Here is a 12,819-nt window from a genome sequence, read left to right as displayed (position 1 = left end):
TCAACCCACTGGTCGTGTCAATTTTTTTCTAACCGTCGACACAGAACTTCTCGGGTGAACTTTCAAAAAGTTTTCAGTCAAACCATAAAGTTCATTCAGCTTGAGACAGCCATCACTTTCCGTCCCTTTCACTCCTAAATGAACGTTTTTAAATTTTATGTTTCGTTCATTTAGCGATCCTTGCTGCGAGAAAAGCCTTTTATTAACATAACTTAGATAATGACGTGACTTTTGATTACCTTTTCTATGGAATCTATCAGGTCCGTTCGCGTTCTCACGTCGTCGCATTTCTACTCTTCCATAACAACCAGAAGGCGCCTCTCGCTCCTTCATCAGACCTGCCGAACCAATCTGCAAATTTTCCGACTTTCGTACCCTTTCAGGCTTCGAGCTCAACTCGCCTTTTTCGCCATCCTTTTGCTCCATCTTTCTATCGATCCTCGATGCTTTCCCAATTGACTTCGACTCCTTCAACTTTCCTTCACTCGAACCTAAAGCAAAAGAATTTAAAGCACGGAACCCTAACAATTTTTTTACTGATCGCGCTCTTTTTTCCACGGTCAAGGAGTTAATTTGCTCGCACTCAACCTCTTTCATGGCAACTTGATTTGCACAAACCTTTTCAGTCAACAATGAAAAGTCTTTCGTGTCACTCAATTTTCGAATAAAATTGACACGGAATTTTTTATTCAAAGTCAAAGTATGACTACTAAAATCAATCATTGCATTATTTGCAGTCAAAAAATCTTGCCCTAGAATGCAAAAATTTGTGCGATCATTAATACTAACAGACTAATTCTACAATAATAATTATCTATCAAAATATAAGTATTTACAATTCCTATAGGCTGAATCATGGAGCCTCCTGCTACGCGCAAAGGATCGCTGAGCTTGTGCTCATATTTTAAGTTTATTTCCTCTGCAAGGAAACAGATATCAGTGACACATTGGCACCACTATCTACGAGGGCCTTGCAAATCCTGCCATTGAGCTCTACGGGCACAAACGTGTTCAGACTATTTTTCTCAACAGTACAAACATCGGGAAAATCACTAGAAAAAATCGTATTGATTTGGAAACCATCAGTATTTCCTTGATCTCCTTGACGCTGCTGCGGCACCGGCTGTAGCTGCCGCGGCCTCAAATTATACCTTCCATATGGCATACGTGATGTTCCCTGGTGTATTTCTTGCGGAAATACCATTGTTGGCGGCGTTTGGGACGTGTCATACTCCGAACGCGGCGTGAATCGAAGAGGTGGAGCATCTCTCCTGCTCCCACGAGTGTTGATAATCTTTTGAAACATTAATCGGCAGTTCCACTTTCTGTGTTTTCATGTTCAACTCGGTATTAAATACATCACACAATTGAAGAATCGTTTTTCTTAGCTCCTCCTTTGACGCGAACAATCTAGACGCTAAATGGAATTGCCATTGTGAATTAATAGATTTAATAAATGCTTGATGAATCTGCCGTCTTCAGTGATTCCTGCTTTTAAAGCTAACCTTTCTAGGTCATAATAAAATGATAGTAGCGGTTCTTTCGGTTTCTGCTTCTATAATAAAAAGACTGGGCATAGTCTTCTTGCGACGGGAATTGTTCCACCAAACTCTGCTTTATTAAATCATACGACTCCAATGTCGTAAAATTGGCCTTGTACCAGGACAACGCGGGCCCTTCTAAGTAGAGTGCGATCGCTACTCGCTTCTGTTCTGCGGACCAATTCTTTATGATCGCAATCGTTTCAAACTGGTGGATAAAATCGTCCACATCCGAATATCCTGCGAATTTTTCGGCCATCTTCTTTTCTTCTCCGCAATAAACTATATCCGCCCGCAAATTCTATTAAACACTGGGATATAGGAAAAAATAAAATAACTCACAGTTGCTTCCTCAAAAATCGATACATTTACCAAATTGCTTCACTTTTCATGCGCTTTTTTTGTCATCAAAGCTCGTCTTTTCTTAACAATCGTCCATAGACCGCTGAAATCGCTGCGGTACTCCGTCGTCCTCTGAAGCGATAGCTAAAACATAAAAAGTACACCGACCGCGCCTAACTCCACCACTTGTGGGGACTGTAACTAGGTAAGAGCTTAGGTACTGGGGATCAACGCGCGTGACTTTAAACTCAGTTCAAAATAAACAACTTCTTCAATCATTTGGATTTATTTCAGAACTTAAAAATACATTTACATAGCATAGCACCAGCCGCTTAGGCTATCGGGAGCAATCTGCGCTCCGGCATGTATACCGCTGTCAAACTGTTTTAAAGTTATATTCTAGAAACACAATTTAAAAATACCTATCAGTTTATACAAAACTAGATTAAACTAACCTGCCAGGTGGTCAGTTTTACCACCTGCCAGCGGTATACAGCCTAGTTCCTACAGTACTTATATAATTGCAGAAAACCTTAGTAGTGGCAAATGGCTGTACCTGTACCTATATTGTGTGCATCAGACGGAACAATTTTATATATACTAAAATTATTAAAAAATTATAGAAACTTTTTTGTTTGACGAAGATTTTACTTTAGGTATGCACTAGAGTATAAAAAGTGATTTTATGTCGCCTAGATCCAGCATAAATAAGTACGAATTTTACGAGCATGAGAAGTGAAAAAAAGGATTTAGTGGTTTTCCTCATGCTTTGTGTCTGTTGAGGCAAACAGGTTCGATCTGGCTCCATGATTCACTTGGGACACAATGGTCCTAGTTAAACTCATTTGTAATAAACAAATAACCTCAAATCCTACTTAATTACTAGTAGTCATACTGCGTCACTGTTTACCTTAAGTTTAAGTACGGGAACTTAACCTAAATTAAGAAGGTTAAATTCAACTAAAACCAATATCATGACAAAACGCTAGAGCATAACGCATAGAATTGCCATTTTTCGATACCAATACCTATAAGAAGTAAAAACAGGTTTAAGTAAAAACAGATACTTACAAAACAAGCTGTGATGATCGATAATAGAATTTTTCATAAACGGAGTCGTGAGCAAAAGCTAATAAATTCCAAAGTAAGTATATCTGTTATCCCTCACGCTTAAACCGCGGAACCGATTTATACGAAATTTAGTATGAAGATGGTTTAAAGCCCTGAGAAGGATATCCTATAGGATAGTTTTAATCACGGAAAATTGCAAAGTTCCCGCGGGCTAGCGATAAACATATTTTTCGCAGACAGAGTCATGGGCAAAAGCAAGACTGTGAAAATACTGCCATGTATTTTTAGTATAGTATTAGTAGTTTCAAAGCCTAGTGGTTTCTCTAAAATTTTCTAAATTTGATGTGTACGGCGGAATTACATTTCTAACACGAGAATTTCAGTGAAGGAGAAAATATGCACTAACCTGAGAACCACTGACAAGTGCAGCAGATTTAGCTGTGCATGGATTAGTCAACTATGTCGAACTTCCCCCGGCTATTAACTCTCCAATTCGAAGTTAATCTATTACACCACTACCTACTAACTCTCAAGTTATTTGAGTTTACTATGTTGAGCAGGTTTTCAATTTTACATCTCCGTTAAAAACTAACTTGTCTGTGATTTCGAACCTACACCAAGAGTTTATTTATAACAATCTAACAAAGAAGAATGGTTCTTAATTTTGTAGAGATCTACGAATAGCAAGTATAAACAGAGCCCTTCTCCTAAGCAAAATGTACATAGCGTGGGATCATTTTATACTCGTATGGTAACTGACATAGACAGACATATACATAAAAAAACCTAAAGGTATATAATTCGAGCTTGTGACATTGATACTGTCAATTTCATATACTTTTTGAAGATAAGTCTGTTTTTATCGTCTCGACGTCGTGGGGGTCGGTGTCTTGAGCTGCAAATAACCTGGAATCATATCCCGGCTAGAACAAAAGCTGGCCTAATCGATTCTGACTCTTAGGCCAGATTGAATAACATTGAGAGAGACAGAGAGAGCGAGAGAGACATATTTTTTCTACGTACCTATTTGATACACAGACAAAAAAACAGCATTGTTTACAGACGTATACTTAATAGAGGAAATTTTCGATTAATTACACCGGTTTATCTAGCAAATAGGTTATCACTGGAATTATATTTGTGGAATATTAATGGCTTCCAACTTATCATAGCGCTTCGTATTTTTCCATGGAATTTAGTTTTTAGTTAGTATTGCCAATTAAAATCGATCAAATAACGTAAACAAATCAAATTTGGTACAAGGGACCTCTTTTAATTCTGACTTTTTTTTTCTATTTATTGCTGTTAAAGCGGCCACAGACACAACTGTCCACCTGTAAGGCCGGTTCAAGACATCAACGGACAGTGGTACGGAAAGCGATTCCTTTGCTCATGCCCTGTGTTATGAAGTGCAAAATTCGAACTTCGTATCTTGTCGTCCAGCTTACGCTAATATTATTTAATACGAGAGTGAGAGGGACGGTACGATACGAACTTCGATTTTAAAATTTCGCAGTAGCCCCCAGATTATGGCTACCTTACAGCACAGCACACGCACATATAAAACGTTCGCCGCGGAGTGGCGGGCAGTGGCTCGATTGCGTCCAGTTAGCAACCTAAGTTTCAAAAGATACAACCAACGAACATACTGCGGATAAGAGGGGTCCTGTTAGCTTTCTATATATTCAATGTACTCTGTGCTGTTAGCATCCCTAGGGCCTACGTTGGCTGACATGGTTTGCACGAGGGGGGGGGATGGCTATAAAACGAATATTTATTCACAAAGCCAAAAATATATCATAACAAAATACAAGGAAATAAACAGATAAAACATAATTTGTGAAGAGGTAAAGGACTCAGCAGAGCTGCTGGTTTTCAGTCCTCACCTTGAAAAAGGAAATGGTTGTGCGTGGCTGACAATAAGCAAAACACCACCTAAAACATAATAAAAACAAAACAATTCAATATCTACTACCTACTTATTTTAGTAAAGTACATGAGAAAATCCTAATTACTTAATTTAAATATACATTAACATACTCGTGACGTGAAGGGTAAGAGAGAAATTTAAAGCAATTCTATATACATCTATATGTATAGATATATCTATATGTATAGATATATATCTATATCTATCTATATATGTATATAAAACAAAGTCGTGTTAGTTACACCATTTATAACTCAAGAACGGCTGGACCAATTTTTATGATTTTTATGTTTTTGTTTGTAAATTATTATTATTCTCTTCCCAACGAAAAAATATCTGAATTGTCTTCGTCAGGAATAGGATAATAAGTATTAAACTCATTAGAAAAATGACGAAAAACAAATAAAAGAAAAAAAACCAATGAACTAAAATAATTTCCTTGCTCACCCGCGACCTTACGATAGCTAAGCTTATGCAAAATATGCACGCAATTGATATGGACCTCCGCAAAGTAACGCCTGATTCAATAAATTATTTAAAAAAAACCATACAAAGTCTTCATGGGTTTCGTAACCGTTAAACTTTAAAATGTTCATCACGTCGGTACGGAAACCCCTCAAATTAAAGAACGCATTTAAATAAAGACTATTGGAAAATATACTCGGGCACAAAATTTGGCCCACTCTCCATACAAAATTACCTATTACTGCATACATTTGAGGGCCAGATTTTTGCCGCTCAGTATAGTATAAATAAAAAATAAAATAAATATCATGGGACACTTGACACCAATTGACCTAGTCCCAAACTAAGCAAAGCTTGTACTATGGATACTAGGCAACGGATAAACATACTTATATAGATAAATACACACTAAAATACATATTAAACATCCAAGACCGAGAACAAACATTCGTGTTATTCACAACAAATATCTGCCCCGGCCGGGATTCGAACCCAGGACCTCAAGCTTCGTAGTCAGGTGCTCTAACCACTTAGCCATCCGGTCGTCAAAATCCGGTCGGTTAGTATGAGCGCTAAATGCACGCGTCGCGTACGACAGATTTTACCTGCACCCGCAGTCGCTGGCGTGCGCCCGCGAAGTACACCCGCGCCAGCTAGCGTAGCCCCAGATACGGAACCCTAAAAGGGGGGTTCAATTCTTCGGTCACGTACTAAAGATTAATGATAAGGCATGCGCGGGGGAAACGCAAGAAGGCTGTGAAGGTTCTAGGTCCTAATGTTCTGTTGTGACTGTGACCATCCAAAAAGGCCTAAGACCCCTGTATTAAAAGCTTATGACCTTTTGCATTGTCGGAGGATTGTGTTTCAATGGTTTAAGGGTGGTGCATTCATTGATGAGCGAAGTAGACGCGTGCTGAAATAGATCAATCGGTCTCCTTTCCTTGCAATGTGATATGGCAAAGAGATTAAGATTGATTCTGAAACTATCCGATTGTTGCAATTGCGTTTTTGAACTAGTTTGCTAATGTCATCCGATTTCTTTTTCTATTTCGTTTGAATCTGCAGGGAACCAGAAACACAGAATAACATTCTAGTTGTACTGTACCTACAAGATTTAATTTTGAAGCCCTATCATTCTGAGAGGAGGCCTGTACCTACCTACCCAGCAGTGGCACGTATTTAGGCTGGGATGATGAAGATGTACACGGGACACTCGGTACGCAGTTCCGACACACACTTTGCCATTTTTTTTTGGTACAGTACCTACTCTAAAATTCTCATCTCTTAAGAGAAGTTTCCGTGCCGGCCGCGCGGCCGCGTTAGGTGATCGTTTTTTTTTTTTTTTATACGACTGGAAGGCAAACGAGCAAGTGGGTCTCCTGATGGTAAGAGGTCACCACCGCCATAAACATCTGCAACACCAGGGGTATTGCAAACGCGTTGCCAACCTAGAGGCCTAAGATGGGATACCTCACGTGCCAGTAATTTCACCGACTGTCTTACTCTCCACGCCGAAACACAACAATGCAAGCACTGCTGCTTCACGGCAGGATTAGCGTTTGGGATATTGCTGTCTTTATCGCTCATGACATAAGCGCTCGCAGCCATCCCCCCATACCTTCCGCAACGACGTCCGTAATTTATATCGAGATAGCTGTAGGCTTTTCAAGATTAAGGCGGTTGAATTTTGGGTTTCGTTGTCCTCGTATTATATGAAAAGTATAGCACAAAAATCAATGATTTTTTCAATCAAGATATTCATTATATTTTCTATGCCTGTGGTTTTTCGATTTTTGTAAAAATTCTTTATTAGTCTGTAATTCTCGTGCAAAGTTGTCATATTTTTTTTTTGTCGACTTTTGAGCTCCTGTAATTCTGATATTACACATTTATATGAAAATCTGAAAACCCACAGGCATAGGTACGTCTAGTCCATACTTACAAAATTTCATCTATTTCTGTTGCCTAGTTTTCAAATAAGACCGGGACTACGTTTGTATGGAGAATGAAACTAAGAGACTTTTTTTTTTTTTTTTTTAATTTGACTGGATGGCAAACGAGCAAGTGGGTCTCCTGATGGTAAGAGATCACCACCGCCCATAAACATCTGCAACACCAGGGGTATTGCAGATGCGTTGCCAACCTAGAGGCCTAAGATGGGATACCTCAAGTGCCAGTTATTTCACCGGCTGTCTTACTCTCCACGCCGAAACACAACAGTGCAAGCACTGCTGCTTCACGGCAGGATTAGCGAGCAAGATGGTGGTAGCAATCCGGGCGGACCTTGCACAAGGTCCTACCACCTGCAAACTTCTCTTAAAAGTAAACCAAAAATATATGACTATTGTCAAGAGGGCGCTATTGTTCTTATTTATATGGCAATAGTTGAGTATAGTCGGAACAATGCTTTCTTTTTTCTTTGGCGACCTAAAACCTGAGGAGGAACGATCTTCTTTCGTAACTCGCGTAATCAATGACTCCGATATATTATATATCTAGAAAGTTTATTAATAACTATAATTACTGCTTATTTTTACCAGACTACAATGACATCTTCACTTGTCTACAATACGTTTACCTGTTAGATCTGATGTTAATTTGAAAAGGTTTTGTAGCGAAATAGTTTTATTCCCCAAGCGTTTTTTTCCAGTAGTTTATTATAAACATTATTTACAATGATCCGTTGCTGACTACGAATCGTTTTAGGCATTTTTTTTATTGTTATAAGAAACCGCCACAGTGACACTGACAATCATTAAAATTATTGCCAGTGTAAGAAATTAGTTCCAATGAAATTCCGCAACATTGCGAATAGTCATATACTTGTGAACAGGCTTTACAATCTCAAAACCCATTTTATACCTGCTAAAAACTTCGTTGTTATATAAGCTACTTTTAATAGCTAAAGAAAATGAAGTAATAATGATAGACAGACAAACGCACGAGTACTAATGATGTTTCTTACAACCATAGCAATAAAGACCATTACTTATAATGACGCCAACCATGACCTATGCGGTTTTGTTCCGACAGAAAACACCCTGGACACAGCACAGTTTTAGAGCGGGAACATTCAGCTATAAAACTGCTTATTTGATAGCTTTTGGTAGCTTTGAAGTAGGGTTGTTTTTCGAGCGTATGTATGTATGTGGGTATGTATGTCCATTTCTTTGGTCCTCGCTGCAGCCTAAACGGCTGGACGGATTGTAACATATGGGTATCATTGGATTCGCCATAACTGTCGCAGTGACATAGTGAACATAATATTTCAATATGGCGTCTGCGAAAAAAAATATGGCGAAGGAATAAAAAAAAAATGTATTTTAACAATATGGGAATCAAATGAAAGCTAATAATTAGACCATTCTAAATATATATGTGTTATAATACTTTTAATCTACTATTTTCACAGTAATATCAAAAAAGTATAAAATAAAAAAACATTAAATTTAAATAATCAAAAAACCCGACTGCCTTAAAAACTAAAAGGAAGAAAATAAGTTCAGTGGTCTAGAACTCTATCAAAAAGCTCATTTAACGTTCAAGAGTCGGAACCCATTCAAATCGTAACCAGCTTAAAAAATCTTGGTAATGGGTCCCGACTGTTGAACCTAAAGTCATTTTATGTCGCCTAGTTCCAGCATAAACACAAACTTTACTAGCATGAGAAGTGAAAAATATATTTTGACGACTGGATAGCAAAGTGGTTTGAGAATCTATGTAGCTTGAGATTACTGGTCCGAATCCCGGTCGGGTAGATATTTCTATGAAGATTACTAATTTTTGTTCTCAAGTCTTGGATGTTTAATGTGTATTTTTATTGTTTATCAGTTGCCCAGTATCAATATTTATAGTATAAAGCTTTGCTTAGTTTGGGACTAAGTCAATTAATGTCAGTTGTCTCATAATTTTTTTTTTTTATATGTGTTGTATTCGCGGTTATTTTTCCTCAGCTCTAGCTGTGACAGTCATCTGCGCTGATACCCTAGACCTTCGCAACTGACAAATAATGATGGCAATGGCGTGATTGCGACGATAAGTCACGCGCTGCGACGAATTCCGTCGCATTGCTTGTAGGGCGGCCGCGGAAATGCGGATTAGACTCACATAGCCCGTATCACACACCACCAGCTTCTTAGTTTGACCTGTTCAAGCAGAGGGCCGTGAGATCCAGCCTTTTTGTAATTATAAAGCGAAATTTCGGAAGGAATAAGGATTGTGGGTTCAAACCCAGGCTCGCATCTCTTGAGTGTTGGAAATTCGTGTGCGATATTTTATTTATTTGACAATCATAAATGAAAATTGAAAACGTGTTTATAGGAACGACACTAAATATTATTTCCAAATGTATGCACTGACTATAATATACCTAACTTATTTATGTAGAAGTAAGATCAAAGTCTATATTGTGAGTAACTCATGATACAGTTCGTGCACAAAACGATTGGAGTTATTGCATGAACAATCATCTTCATAATATTTGCGACTTTCGATTTACAAACGTCACGTCGGTCGTGCGTCCGCGCCCGATCTTACCCAACCCCAGTAACTAACAGTATATATTTACTCTGGAAATGGAGACTGTTTCGCACTATGATAGCTCGTATAAATCACAAGAAACATTAGCTAGGCTAAGCGACTTGCCACCATCTTGGCAAACAATCCGAATAGAAATGGATCCATTACACTTTACACTTGAAATTATCAGTTTTTGGTGCAGGTGGTAGGACCTTGTGCAAGGATTGCTACCACCGTCTTGCTCGCTAATCCTGCCGTGAAGCAGCAGTGCTTGCACTATTGGGTTTTAGGCGTGGGGAGTAAGACAGCCGGTGAAATTACTGGCTCTTGAGGTATCCCATCTTAGGCCTCCAGGTTGGCAACGCATCTACAATACCCCTGGTGTTGCAGATGTTTATGGGCGGTGGTGATCTCTTACCTTCAGGAGACCGACTTGCTCGTTTGCCATCCAGTCGAATAAAAAAAAAGATCGAAACTAAAATGGGCCAAGGTTGCCGGAAAATCAAACTGTGTGCTGTACTGTGTACTGGTACAGGGGGATTTAATATTTCAAAGGGCAGTCTCGAACAAAACATAATTTAACTATTCTTACTTAATTACTTACTTACTAATATGTTTTATAAATACGAAAGGAAATACATCTGTTTATTTATTGTTTGTTAGGCTTTCACACCTAATAAAATAAACCGATCGTGATAAAATGTTGTATGGAAACCCTGATAAGAACTTAGGATAGTTTTTATCCCGGAAAGTTGAATAGTTCCCGTCCCGTGGACGTGCGATAAACGAATTCGTCGCAGACGGAGTCGTGGGCAACAGTTAGTTGTCAATAAAATGGTCTATAACTTTTTTATGACACCTTATTTATGAAGCCTTAAAATACAGAATGAGCTCCCTGTTCAGTTTATCTAACGAACTTCAGCATGAGGGGCATCTTGAAGGGGCATTAAAAGGTTGCCAGGCAACGACAGCATAGACTACAAGACATACATAACTATCTCGTCACTACTTTAAAAAGAATCGTACCTCAAAATAGATAATTTTTCTGAGTGTACTTTATGAACATTAAGTTAAGGTTCAATTTTGTTGACATATTTATTTTAGATATGAGATTTTTTCAAAGAAGTGACGATCTGTAGATTTTATACTAGCGTTGGATAGCCGCTACATTTATTAATTGTTTGAATCAGGCGTTACTTTGCGGAGGTCCATATTAATGAACAAAAATTACTTTGCTCACCCGCGACCCCCCGCGTGCGCTTTTGTTCAGTGGTTATATTCACCATACATTTTCGTGACACTCGCCAAATAACCTGAAATAAATAAAAAACTGCTTTCATAATTTGTGCTGTTAGAACAACAGTCGAGGGCATAAATATCTATCAAACTAAAATATGTCAAATATATTTTGTATCTATACATTGACCTTATAGTTAGTAGCACAAAAATGTACATAGTTATAAATATAATCATCTTGGGAAATATATTTAATGACCTTGACATAAAATTTATTAAATTGACACCCTAGAAAAATTACTCGTCGGTTTGCCGTAATAATACCTAATAACAAATACACATAAGTGAAGTTAAACAAAAGGTTGTAAAAATAACATAGCAACTACTTAGATATACTAGAAAATTAGGTATGGCCATTTATTTTGCAGGATTTATTCAGTTGGCTAAAACCTAATTATGTCAGGGACCGTTTAAAAGTCAGACGAGTCTTTCGTGACTTAGTTTCAGGTTAAAATGTTTGGGCACTAATTACTGGACGTTTCACTAAAGTTGTTATTAGTTTACTTGGAGCAAAATTATGACAGGCTTTACAAACAGAATTATTGTTAATGAAATGTTTATTATTAGTATCGTAATTAGCAAAGTTGGCAATCTTGTTCTTGAGAGAATATATCGTCCTAAAAACATGAATGCTAAATAAAAAAAAGAAATTTTGTGAAATAAGTGTTGAGAAGGAGAGGAATTTACAATTACAGAAATTACAACAAATAGCCTTTAACGACGACGACCGGATGGCCAAGTGGTTCGAGAACCTGACCACGAAGCTTAAGGTCCCGGGTTCGAATCCCGGCCGGGGCAGATATTTGTATGAATAATAAGAATGTTTGTTCTCGGGTCTTGGATGTTTAATATGTATTTAAGTATGTATTTATCTATATAAGTATGTTTATCCGTTGCCTAGTGTCCATAGTACAAGCTTTGCTTAATTTGGGACTAGATCAATTGGTGTCAAGTGTCCCATGATATTTATTTATTTTATTTTTATTTTTTAAGCTTTCACGCAAAGGTGTACTATGCTAAGTTGAAGATTGTCAGATTTTTTTAAGGGATGCTCATATTTATTAAGCCGCCGCGTCCTTTGAGTATTTATCTAGATAAATTATCGCGTCGCATGTTCTTTTCACAGCACGTGTTGTGAAAGCAGTTTAGGTTTACTTCGATGACACAGCACAACGGTTTGCACGCAGGGTCAATGTCAAGGTCAGCTGATGACGTGACCTGGGTCAACACGCACGATAGGAGCTGAATTACTCATATGCCGTACCTTAAGGCTGCGTTCCCCCACTAAAGATAGGCGAGGAAACGGTTCAAATACCTATCGTCGCTCCGCCGAGTTGTTCCAACTAGAGATGCGCTGAGCGAGGATAGGTAAATTAAGCGTTTCTATTGGTCCATGACAAGCTTTCTCGCAATAAATCCTCGCACATCTCTCTGGTGGCAATGCAGCCTGGAGCCTGATGGTTTTGTTTTTAACCCCCGACGAAAAAGAGGGGTGTTATAAGTTTGACCGCTATGTGTGTCTGTGTGTCTGTCTGTGGCACCGTAGCTCTTAAACGTGACCGATTTGAATGCGGTTTTTTTATTTGAAAGCTGGTTTTTTAGCGATGGTCTTAGAACAGGATTTAATCAAAATCGGTTCAGCCGTTTCCAGATCAT

The 12,819-nt window shown here is 38.2% G+C and overlaps 1 protein-coding gene across 1 annotated transcript in view; it reads left to right on the top strand.

Annotated features, from left to right (window-relative positions):
• The window catches only part of PlexA (plexin A), a 457,831-nt gene that overhangs the window by 126,908 nt on the left and 318,104 nt on the right, over positions 1–12,819 (top strand). The window lies entirely within an intron of this gene.

Source organism: Choristoneura fumiferana, chromosome 7 (assembly GCF_025370935.1).
Source record: "Choristoneura fumiferana chromosome 7, NRCan_CFum_1, whole genome shotgun sequence".
Lineage (NCBI taxonomy): Eukaryota > Metazoa > Arthropoda > Insecta > Lepidoptera > Tortricidae > Choristoneura > Choristoneura fumiferana.
This window is presented reverse-complemented; position numbering and strand designations above follow the sequence as displayed.